General features: G+C 42.9%; 1 protein-coding gene across 1 annotated transcript in view; it reads left to right on the top strand.

Annotated features, from left to right (window-relative positions):
* The window catches only part of TNRC6B (trinucleotide repeat containing adaptor 6B), an 814,361-nt gene that overhangs the window by 495,287 nt on the left and 306,584 nt on the right, over nt 1-12,490 (top strand).

Genomic DNA, 12,490 nt, shown 5'->3' with positions numbered 1-12,490 from the left:
CTCATAGCTTCCGGTTTCTTAGGCCATAGAGATGATTGGAGCCGTTCTGGTTTCTGATCAGCTCTATGGTCAGCTGGCGGAACCACCGACTGCATTCTCAGTTTCCCTGTTGGGACAGGAGAGCCAGAGAACACCATGGAAGACGGTGAGAGGGGGGGACAGTCCCTCCCACTGCTTGTAAAAGCAGTCTAGAGGCTAATTAGCCACTAGGATTGCTTTTACATGAAAGCCGACCACTGGTTGAAAAGAATGATGATGATACCTAAACCTGCAGGCATCATTCTGGTATAACCACTCAAAGTCCAGCAACATACCAGTATGTTGCTGGTCCTTGTTGGGCATATATTGTAATTGTTTGAACGAAAAAAAGATTGATCTGTGGGTATGCCCACCATTAGAATACCTCCCTTCATCCACCCACTTCTAATGATGGGCATACATGCACCATTTTGTTTTTAACTGTGGTGGTGAAATCACCTCCTACAGCGCTGGAGTAACGCTGCTGTCAAGATAACTAAATAAGTGCTGCAGCTGAATGGCCTAAAAAATATATGCCATAGCATGGGGCATTCGCCCCAAAAGTTAGGGGCAAATCGCTCCCCCACCCCTGCTGCCCCCATGCTTCGGCATATATGCTCTTTTTTTTTTTTTTTTTTTTAACTGTTGGTGAAATCACCTCCTACAGCGCTGGAGTCACAGCTTTATGTATCGTGGGAGCAAACGCTGTTGCTGTCAAGATGAATGAATCTGTGCTGCAACTGAATGGCGTACCTGCTAAGCAAATGATGGTTAACAATAAAACAAAGTAACATTACAGTATAACAGTAAGATATACCATACCTGCAAAGCAAATACAAAAAAAATAAAACATTTTTTAATGCAATCTGTGCCTAAAATATATATATGCCGAAGCATGGGGCAACCGCCCCAAAAGTTAGGAGCAAATCGCTCCTCCACCCACTGCTGCCCCCATGCTTCGGCATATGTGCTCTTTTTTTAAACTATGGTGGTGAAATCACCTCTTACAGCGCTGGAGTCACGGCTTTAGCTATCGTGGGAGCAAACGCTGTTGCTGTCAAGATAAATGATGGTTAACAATAAAACAAATATTACAGTATAACATACCATACCTGCAAAGCAAATACAATAAAACATAGTAAAAATGAAACCGTGAGAGAACGATAGATATAGAACAATAGTGAGCGAACACTAGAGTGGAAAGTAGAGAGTGGACATAAGAGAGAGAACAATAGAGAGAGAAGAAAAATACAACCACATCTATTTTTGGCTTTTTTATTTCTTTTGTGTTTTTGTGTGTTTTTTTTTTTCCACTTTTTTCACTTTTATAAAAACTGTAAACAAAACTATAAACTGAACATTGCAGATTGGGGTCTCTCAAAATGTGATGGCCACCACTTCTTTCGAGACCCCAAGACCCTGTGTACGTGTGCCTATGACTGTATGGTGCTTTACCATACGCTAATACTCAACTAGTGTGTGATAGCGTTCGAAACAGTCACCAATGCAAAGACCAGGTAGGTCAGGACAGGAGGGACAATAAAAGCGGGTGTCATGCCTAAATCCGCGCTTTCTACAGACACAATATCTTTGGGGGTTTCTTTGGGTAGGAGGGGTACCAGATGCCTCTCATGCAGCTGGCTTACTCCATTTGCGTTGCGAAGTTGGGCCAGAGCACCGTCTGGAAACAGAAGGGCTCTGATCTCTTCCTGGAATTTAAGGAAGGATCCAGTTCGTCCTGAAGCTTTGTATAGCACTTGAGCGTTCAGCAAAGCCAACTGAAATAAGTATACAGACAATTTTTTATACCAGCGTCTGGCCTTACGTGCAATTAGGTACGGCGCTAACAACTGGTCGTTGAGGTCCACCCCTCCCATATTGGGATTATATTCGTGGACACAGAGGTGTTTCTCCACAACACCAGTCTCTGTAGTAATTTGAACATCGTGTCTGCGTGAAGGGAGGAAAGAACGAAAACATTCTTGTTATCTCTCCACTTCACAGCGAGCAAATTATTACATCTCAAGCAGGCTCTCTCCCCCAGCCTAAGATGGGAATCTACAAGCCGTTGGGGTAAGCCCCGGTGATTAGATCACACGGTGCCACATGCACCAATTTTATGATCAAACAAGTGACTAAAAAGTGGCACGCTTGTGTAATAATTGTCCACATACAAGTGGTACCCCTTTCCGAATAAGGGTGACACCAAGTCCCACACAATCTTACCAGCGCTCCCTATGTAGTCAGGGCAGTTCTCCGGCTCTACGTAACTATCTCTTCCCTCGTAAACCATAAAACTATATGTATAGCCTGCGGCCCTGTCACAGAGATTATACATCTTGACCACGCATCTGGCACGCTTGCTGGGAAGATATTGTTTGAATGACAAGCGGCCAAAAAACTTAATCAGGGACTCATCCAAGCAGACAACTTGATGGGGAGTAAACAAGGCTGCAAAACGCTGGTTGAAGTGGTTTACGAGGGACCGAATTTTGTAGATCCAATCAAATTCAGGGTCACCCCGATGACGACAGAGTTCATTGTCACTGAAGTGCATGAACCGCAAGATCTGCTTGTATCGTGTCCTGGTCATGGAGGCAGAGAACGCGGGCGTATGGTGAATTGGGTCAGTGGACCAATATGACCGCAACTCACTCTTTTTAGTTACCCCCATGAGGAGGGATAGGCCCAGGAAGGTCTTAAATTCGGAAACCGTAATTGGTTTCCAATCTCTGGCAAGGGTCAGCTGTTGATTAGCAGCAATGAATTGACCAGCATATAAATTGCTTTGGTCCACAAAAGATCTGTAGAGATCTTCGGTGAAAAACGGCAAATAAAAATCAAGTGACGTAAAATCAACTGTTTCCACCTGAATTCCAGGCTGGCCAGTGAATAGCAGCGTTAGTACTGGCTCTCTGCTCCATACGAGGGACCTGCAGTTCTTGCACCTCAACAACAGCAGAAGATGATCAGGGTTTGGTACGCCTGACCTTGGCAGGGACCACAACTCCATCATCAGATCCATCTGTCAGGGTGCCACTGCTGTCTACAGGTTCATATTCTGAGCCTGAATCTGACAGATGAGTGACTTAATCTTCTCTGTCATGCTCAGAAATGTGTAGGCTTCTTCATTACTGTATCTTCGATTTGACATTTTGGTCTCTAAATTTACTGATACAGTAATGAGACTCACAGGTAAAAAAGCTCCTGACTGTTAGCGACTGATTCAAATGCTACCAAAAAAACTGATAGCGTTCGCAGGAATCAGGCCTGACTCTGCGAATGCTGCAGTTATGTGTGTTGTGTCTTGTAAGTGCCAGTGATTGATCGATACTGCACTTGGGTGGGCTCGGCGGAGGGACTAAACGCAGGTGCTAGCAGGTATCTGGGCTGATCCCGCAAACACTGCATTTTTGGGAACCCTAAACTGCTGGGGACACTAATATAGTTAGATCAGATATCGATCCATTCAAACAGTATACTACTAAGGGAGGTGTATGGTGCGTGCGTGGGTGTTAGCAGTACTGGCACTGATTTGACGCTGCCTGGGGCAACGCAGACCCTATCTGAGGCTAAAACCTAACTTTGAACACCCACCGGGTGATCAGGGGGTTAAACCTTTATTGGGTAAAATACGGTGGGTCCCCTGACGCTATAAAAATAAATCCTGCTAAACTGCGTCACCGTGACACTTATACTGTGATCACAGGTGACGGGGTAGTCAAGGGGTTAAACCTTTATTGGGGGGGGTTAGGGAGGGTCCCTATACCTATCTGAGCCTAATACTAATTACCTTAACACTGATTAGTGTCACTAATGACACTAGTACAGTGATCAAAAAAAATCTGATTGCTGTACTGGGTGACACAGTGACAGGTGATGAAGGGGTTAATTGGGGGGGGGGGGTGTGATCAGGGGGTGAATGTGTGCCTACGTGACCTGGTGTCAGTGTAGTGTTGTGCAACTCACTGTTCTGATGCTCTCTCCTCTCGGTCTGGAACGAAAAGACCAACACGAGAAGAGATGACATCACTTCCCCTGTCAGTGTTTACAGTTATACAGACAGGGGAAGGATATCATTCGTCAGGAGCGATCACCAGGTCCAGGCCAGATTTCATTGGCCTGGGGATTGATCGGTTCCTGATCGAATCTGATCGTCGCAGGGGGGGGGGGGGCGAACGCGCATGCCTGACGTAGCATATCGGCGATTCGCCTGTCTGTGCCATTCTGCCACAGTGCAACTGCGGCGGACGGTCGGCAAGCTGTTAATAAATAAAAGCGGATCATTTTAATCATCCCTGTCAGTGTTAGGTGTTTTGTCTCATCCAAGTAAATTTATAAATTCTGCTAGAGGTGCTTGTGCAGTGAAAAACAAGTTTGCTGTCTGGATTAGCAGATGAAAATAGAAAGAGCCTAAAAAGAAAACTATTGAAGCTTTCATATTTAAGGATTTGTAAGCTGCAATATAATAAATGTTTGCTTTTGTTTTTAAAGTGATTGTAAAGGCAGAAGGTTTTTTATCTTAATGCGTTAACATAAAAATCCACCTGTGTGCAGCAGCCCCCTAATACTTATCTGAGCCCCATCTCGATCCAGCGATGTTGGAGTGTCTCGGCTGCTCAGAACTCCTCTCCTTATTGGCTGAGAAAGCATTACGGCGCCAGTGATGAGGAACCATTGATGGACACTGATGAGGCTGCACTAATGGAGGGCATTGATTGACACTGATAGGCGGCACTGATGGGCATTTCTAGGCAGCACTCACTGATGGGCATTGCTAGGCAGCACTGATTGGCAGCACTGGTGGGTACTGTTGGGACTGCACTAATAATCAGGACACTAATAATCAGTACCCTGATTATCAGTGTACATGTCCCTTTTAGAGAAGCCGGTTATCGGCTCTTTTCTCTGAGTGCCGATTACCAGCTTCCGTAATCAGCTGTGATTGGACTCAACTGATAACGTGGTAAAGAGCAGCTGATTGGCTCTTTTCCTCAATCTGTGATCAGCAGTGTCTCACAGAGCGCGCCGCATGCGAGATCATGGCACGCCGGCCACACTGTAGCTGCCTATCAGCTATAGCACAGTCGGCAAGTGGTTAATGGCTGGAGGTTGACTTATAGCAAAGTCTAATAACGCACATTTAGGCTGTATTCACACCTGTGCATAGCGTGTTAGAGCGTTTTTATTCCCGATTTTACCGCATTTTTATGCTCGATTTGCATGGTTTTATGTAGTTTTTGCCATTTTTTTATATTAGCCAATAGAGAAAACTATCATCTGGTGCATCATTTGTTGCTAGGTTTTTTAGCTTTTTTAGCTTTTCCATTAACTTTTATTTATATTTTTATTATTATTATTTTTTTTTTTTGTTAGGCTAAGGGGTTAGAGTTAAGATTAGGTTAGGATTAGGGGTTGGGGTTAACGTTGTTGTTTATTATTTTTTACTAATAATAATAATGAATAAATGTAAAATAAATACACACACATAAAAATAATAAATGCAATAAATGAATACTATATAATAATAAATAATTAACCCCTAAACCTTAAAAAAATAATAAAATAATAACTAAACACCCAATACATTGTATTCTTATTAATAATAAAAATTATAATAATGTATTATTATTCATAAGAAAAGGTATTCGGGTTTGGATGTTTAGTATTTTATTATTAACCGCTTGCCGCCTGCCGTCCGTCATATGACGGTCAGACGGCGTGGCTCTCGTTCTGGGAGGGCGTCATATGACGGCCCTCCATTTAAACAGGGAATGCGTGCAATGGTGCACACGCATCCCTGTTCCTTCGGTGGCGGCGTGTCACAGACACCGCTTGCCACCAAGGTGGGGCAATTGGGCATGGCTGTTTACTGCGTGATCGGCTGTGATGAAGTCACGGGCGATCACAGGTGGTACCGCCCCACTTTGCACGGTGCATGCGCGTGATCACATCGGTGGCGGTGTGTTCCCGGGAACACCGCTCGTCGTCGGCGGCTGTTTACCACGTGATCAGCTGTGATCCTTTCACAGCCGATCACTAAATGTTAACAAACCGCGGTAACCAGATGTTACCGGGTTCTCCTCCTCACACATCGATCGTGCGTGAGAAGGAGTTTGCGGTAACATCTCGTTACCGCTTACAGTGTACACCAATCATACTGATTGCCCCCCCCAATAAAGAGGACCTCCATCACCACACATCTAAGTACCTGTCGCAGTCTATAGGAGTACCTGTCGCAGTCTATAGGAGTACCTGTCGCAGTCTATAGGAGTACCCGTCGCAGTCTATAGGAGTACCCGTCGCAGTCTATAGGAGTACCCGTCGCAGTCTATAGGAGTACCCGTCGCAGTCTATAGGAGTACCCGTCGCAGTCTATAGGAGTACCCGTCGCAGTCTATAGGAGTACCCGTCGCAGTCTATAGGAGTACCCGTCGCAGTCTATAGGAGTACCCGTCGCAGTCCATAGGAGTACCGAGTACCTGAATACCAGTCACCAGCCCATCAGAGTAACCGAGTACCTGTCACCAACCCATCAGAGTAACCGAGTACCTGTTTGCAGCCCATGCCTCATAGAATATATGTTGGGGTGTTTCCTTTCCAAAATGGGGTCATTTTGTGGGTAATTCCACTGTCCTGGTGCTCAAGGACCTTCAAAAGTGTGATAGGTAGGAATGAAATGAGATGTGTAATTTATGCTCCTAGAACGCCTGAAGGTACTACTTCAATGTTGGGCCTCTGTATGTGGCCAGGCTGTGTAAAAGTCTCACGCATGTGGTATCGCCATACTCGGGAAGAGTAGCAGAATGTTTTTTGGGGTGTAATGTTTGCTATATACATGCTATGTGTTAGAAATATCTTATAAATTGACAACTTTGTGTAAAAAAAAAATGTGTTTTTCATTTTTTTCCACATTTTCCAAAAACTTCTGGAAAAAAAATGAACCGTTCAAAAGACATTATTCCATACCTGTCTGCAGCTCATCAAGTTACCCGAGTTCCTGTCTCCAGCCCAATAGAGTACCCGAGTACCTATTTGCAGCCCATGCATCATAGAATATACGCTGGGGTGTTTCCAAAATGGGGTCATTTTGTGGGCAATTCTATTGTCCTGGTGCTCCAGGGCCTTCAAAAGTGTAATAGGTGGTTGAGAATTGAGATGTGTCATTTATGCTCGTAGAACGCCTGAAGGTGCTACTTCAGTGTTGGTCCTTTGTATGTGGCCAGGCTGTGTAAAAGTCTCACACATGTGGTATCGCCATACTCGGGAAGAGTAGCAGAATGTATTTTGGGGTGTAACTTGTAATTTGTTGTATGCATATGCTGTGTGTGAGAAATAACCTGATAATTTGACAATTTTGTAGAAAAAAAATCTTCGCAAAGAATTGTGGGAAAAAATTACAACTTAAAAAAACTCACCATGCTACTTACTTAATACCTTGGAATGTCTACTTTCTAAAAAGGGGTCATTTGGGGGGTATTTGTACTTTCCTGACTTGTTAGGCTCGGTTCACACTGGGGCGACTTGGGATCCGACTTGTACGCCCTCAAGTCGCCCCAAGTCGCCCCAAGTCGCTTTGCATTTAGATTACAATTGTAGTGAATTGAACCGTCTTAACTGACACTACTGAAGTCGCTCCGACTTCAAAAAAGGTTCCTGTACTACTTCTATCCGACTTGTAGGCGACTTGTACCCATTCAACTCAATGTAAGTCGCCTGCAAGTCGGATCTCTCAAGCGACTTTGCAGAGAAAACCCCTCCCTCCCCCCTCCCTCCCAGAGAGGTGATTGGCCACAGGCGAAGTCGCCTGTCATGGAGGCGACTTCAAGTCGCCTCGTAATTTGCCGAAGTCGCGCTGAAGTCGCGCTAAAGTCGCGCTGAAGCCGCGTTGAAGTCGCGGTACAAAGTCGCGCTAAAGTCGTGTTGCCCATGTGTGAACCGACCCTTAGTGTCTCACGAAATGAGATTCACCTGATGTAGTGAAGGCCTGAGCAGATGTGACCAATTTTCCGTGATTGGCACCATAGTTTGTAGACTCTATAACTTTCACAAAGCCCAAATAATATACACTAATTTGGGTTATTTTTACCAAAGATATGTAGCAGTATAAATGTTGGCCAAAATTTATGAAGAAAAATTACGAATTAGCAAAATTTGATGACAGAAACAAACAAAACAGCATTTTTTTCACAAAATTTTGTTTTTTTATTTATAGCATAAAAAATAAAAAACCCACTAGTGATTAACACCAAAAGAAAGCTCTATTTGTATGAAAAAAAAGGACGCAAGTTTCATATGGGTAAAGTGTTGCAGGACTGAGTAATTGTCATTCAAACTGAGTGCTGAAAGCTGCAAATTGGTCTGGGCAGGAAGGGGTTGTAAGTGCACTGTATTGAGGTGCTTAATAATTTAATATTTTATTAAGGTTAGGGGTTAAAATGGTATGTATTTCAAATTATTTATGATTTTTAGTTGTTTGCGTATTTATTTTACAATTATTTATTCATATGACAGACCGTTCAGCAGAAAATTGCTCAAAAACACGTGACAAAATGTGCAAATGCATGCAAATGGCGCGTTTCAGTACTATGGGAATAAAGAGGTGCCAAAAAATTGCAAATCTGCATTATTTGAGCTCTAACCAAAGCTCCAGAACTTTTTTGAGCTTCAGGCGTTTGGCTTCAAGTGACTTGGAGTGGAGATGTAATAACTTCCAAAGAGAATTATTGATTTTTTTTCTCCTCCAGTGTTTTGGAGCTTCAAGCGTGAATGGGGTCTTAGAGCATCTGTCTCATGATGTGACACCAGGAATTTCTATCCCAGGAAGAACTGTGCGACAAATTCTTTATTTTCTCCAGTCTGGTCCGAATCAATACCTGGCTTTGTGTACAATCGGGTCAAATCTCCATCCTAGCAATTCTATTTGCTCCCCTTGCCCACCTTTGTACATTCCCCATTGACTCCATTAGATCTCAGCCTGGTTCTGTCAGTGCTTTAGAAACTGCCCTTTTAAAGCATGAGCAATATTCCTTTTATCTTAATCACAAGTTTGCCTATCTTAGTTCAGTCTTAACCTGTAAAAGACCATTTCTTTAGCTATGCAAGAACAAGGTTGCTTTGAGATCAAGGGCCTCTTTTATTTTCTTCCTTTCACCTTAGCCAGGACATTGTTCTGCCATGTCTGTTTTGCTTCTAAACATTATAAAATTAGTCCCCTTTGTTGCCTAGTCTTGTTCCACAATCGCTAGGTACAATGGGTATAGAAAAGAATCACCCCTCTTTAAAATAATAATTTTGTTGCTTTGCAGCCTGAAATAATGACAGACCGTTTTTGTTTTATCCAGCTGTATTTACTCAGTGCAACTTATAACATCCAAGTGAAAGATCTTAATGATCTTGTTAGTGATCCATGTTTTAAATCCATGTGGATTCATGAAGGATCGTTCTTGCCAAACCAATCTATTAACCTTCTATGAGGAGGTGAGTTGTCATCTAGATAAAGGAAGGCCCATAGACGTGGTGTATCTGGATTTTGCAAAAGCATATGACACAGTTCACCATAAATGTTTACTGTACAAAATAAGGTCCATTTGCATGGACCATATAGTGAGTACATGGATTGAGAGCTGGCTACAAGGGTGAGTTCAAAGGGTGGTGATAAATGGGAAGTACTCGGAATGGTCAGAGGTGGGTAGTGGGGTCCCTCAGGGTTCTGTGCTGGGACCAAACCTATTTATTTTGTTCATAAATGACCTGTAGGATGGGGTAAACAGTTCAATCTCTGTATTTGCAGACGATACTAAGCTAAGCAGGGCAATAACTTCTCCGCAGGATGTGGAAACCTTGCAAAAAGATCTGAACAAATTAATGGGGTGGGCAACTACATGGCAAATGAGGTTTAATGTAGAAAAATGTAAAATAATGCATTTGGGTGGCAAAAATATGAATGCAATCTGTACACTGGGGGGAGAACCTCTGGGGGAATCTAGGATGGAAAATGCTCTGGGTGTCCTAATAGATGATAGGCTCAGCAATGGCATGCAATGCCAAGCTGCTGCTAACAAAGCAAACAGAATACTGGCATGCATTAAAAAGGGGATCAACTCCAGAGATAAAATGATAATTCTCCCGCTCTATAAGACTCTGGTCCGACCGCACCTGGAGTATGCTGTCCAGTTCTGGGCACCAGTCATCAGGAATTTATAAATACCATACTAGTGACCCCACAATAGGGATAAAACTTTTTCACAGAAAGTAGTTTAACAAGACACATGGCCACTCATTAAAACCTTAAACTACATAGAGGGTTCTTTACTGTAAGAGCGGCAAAGATGTGGAATTCCCTTCCACAGGCGATGGTCTCAGCGGGGAGCATCGATCGTTTCAAAAAACTGTTGGATAAGCACCTGACCGACCGCAACATACAAGGATATACAATGTAATACTGACATATAATCACACACATAGGTTGGACTTGATGGACTTCTGTCCATGTAACTATTTAGCATGTCAGATAAAAATAAAAAACAGAATCACTGAGTTGGAAAAAAGATAACCTCTTTGTGCCAAAATTTTGTTAAACCACCTTGCCACCACATTTTAATTACAGCCTTTAGTATGTTGGGCTATGTCTCTTCTAACTTTGCACATCAAGATTTTGCAATATGTGCCCACTCTTCTTTGCAGAACTGCTCAACTTCAGTTAAATTTGATGGTGACCGTTTGTGGACTGCAGTCTTTAAGTCATGGGCTCTGACTAGGCCATGCAAGGACATTAACCTTTTTCTCCTTCAACCACTGTGTAGTCATTTTTGCTGTGTGCTTTGGGTCATTGTTATGTTGGAAAGTAACCCACGTTCCCATTGAGCACTTTCTGGCAGAGGGCAGCAGATTTTCCTCAAGAATTTGACAGTATTTTGCTCCATCCATTTTCCCTTCTATCTTAACAAGTGCTCCAGTCCCTGCTGCAGAGAAACACCCCCATAACAGGATAATACCACCTCCATGCTTTATTGTAGGAATGGTGTTATTTGGATGGTGAGCTGTATTGGATTTCTGCCAGACATATTGTTTGGTGTTGAGGCCAAATAATTCAATTTTAGTCGCATCTCACCATAACACCTTTTTCCTTGTGGCCTCAGGATCTTCACATGGTGTTTTGGCAAAGCTCAGTCATGACTGCATGTGGCCTTTCTTGAAGTGTGGCTTTTTTCTTGCAACCCTCCCATACAAGCCCATTTGTGGAGAATTTGCGACATTGTTGTCACATGCACACATTGACCACTCTGTCATAAATTCCTGCAACTGCTTCAGAGTTGCTGTAGGCCTCTTGGTAGCCTCTCTAAACAGTTTCCTCCTGGCACTGTCATCCAGTTTGGAGCGACAATATGGAATGCTACTAAGTAGAAAATGGATAACGTACCTTCGTCATTGCATAGAAAGATTGACCATTGACTAGGCAATATGGACTTTCGTGGTACAGTATAGGCTTACACAAGAGAGATACAAAAATATACATTTATTATACAAAACATAATTGTTAAAACATGGGCAGATATACAATCAATATACAATGGATGCTGCTCTGACACAATCTGGGGAAAAAGATCGAAAAAATTCTGTAATACATTTACGGAAACAATTATCCGGTTGCAAACTCTACATGTTTCGCAGTGATCCGCTTCTTCAGGCGTATACTTTCAGAGAATATTAAATCTAAAAGAAAAACATATACAATAAGCCAACACGACGTCCTGACCCAGTGAGGGTCTGTGTTTTATCAAATACCTTCCACTTCTTAATAATAGACTTCACTGTGCTTCTACTTTATCCCAGAGATCTTTTGACAGTCCCTTGTCACCCATAGTTGATTGCTTCAGTTGTACTACCAGGTACTGAAATGCTCCAGGAAAGCTCTTTTCATGCCAAAATGACCACAGCTGATCACAGTTGAAATTCAAATGGCTTTGTGTGCCATTGAGACAGTGATAAGGTAATTTTTAGGAGGGGGGGTGATCCTTTTTCGAATTCTTTCACTTGGATGTTATAAGTTGCACTGAGTAAATACAGCTGGATAAAACAAAAACTGTGCCTGTCTTCCTTTCAGGCTACAAAGCAACAAAATGTGATTATTTTAAAGGGAGGGGAGAGTCTTTTCTATACCACCCCCCTATATTTATCAGCTCCTCATTTAAGCTTATGACTTCAGGGCAAGGTTTTTCCTTTTCCAGTCAAAGCGCATTTACCTATGTCAGTGCTTCATGGGCTTTTCAGCATAAGGCATCTGCTGCTCAGATTCGAAAGCTTGCTACCTGTTCAAACAATATCAAGTTTTGCCTTGGTCAGTGGTTCAAGATTTAGCTGATGTTTGCTTTAGTCATAAGCTTCTTCAGGTGGTGTTGTAGGCTTCCTTGTGCCACCCTTATTAACCTGTCCATTTGTGCCTTGTGAGCCTGGTAGCCTTTTGATTCCT

Source organism: Aquarana catesbeiana, linkage group LG07 (assembly GCF_042186555.1).
Source record: "Aquarana catesbeiana isolate 2022-GZ linkage group LG07, ASM4218655v1, whole genome shotgun sequence".
Taxonomy (NCBI): Eukaryota; Metazoa; Chordata; class Amphibia; order Anura; family Ranidae; genus Aquarana; species Aquarana catesbeiana.
The sequence above is the reverse complement of the archived record's forward strand: the minus strand, read 5'-3'. Positions and strand labels throughout refer to the sequence as shown.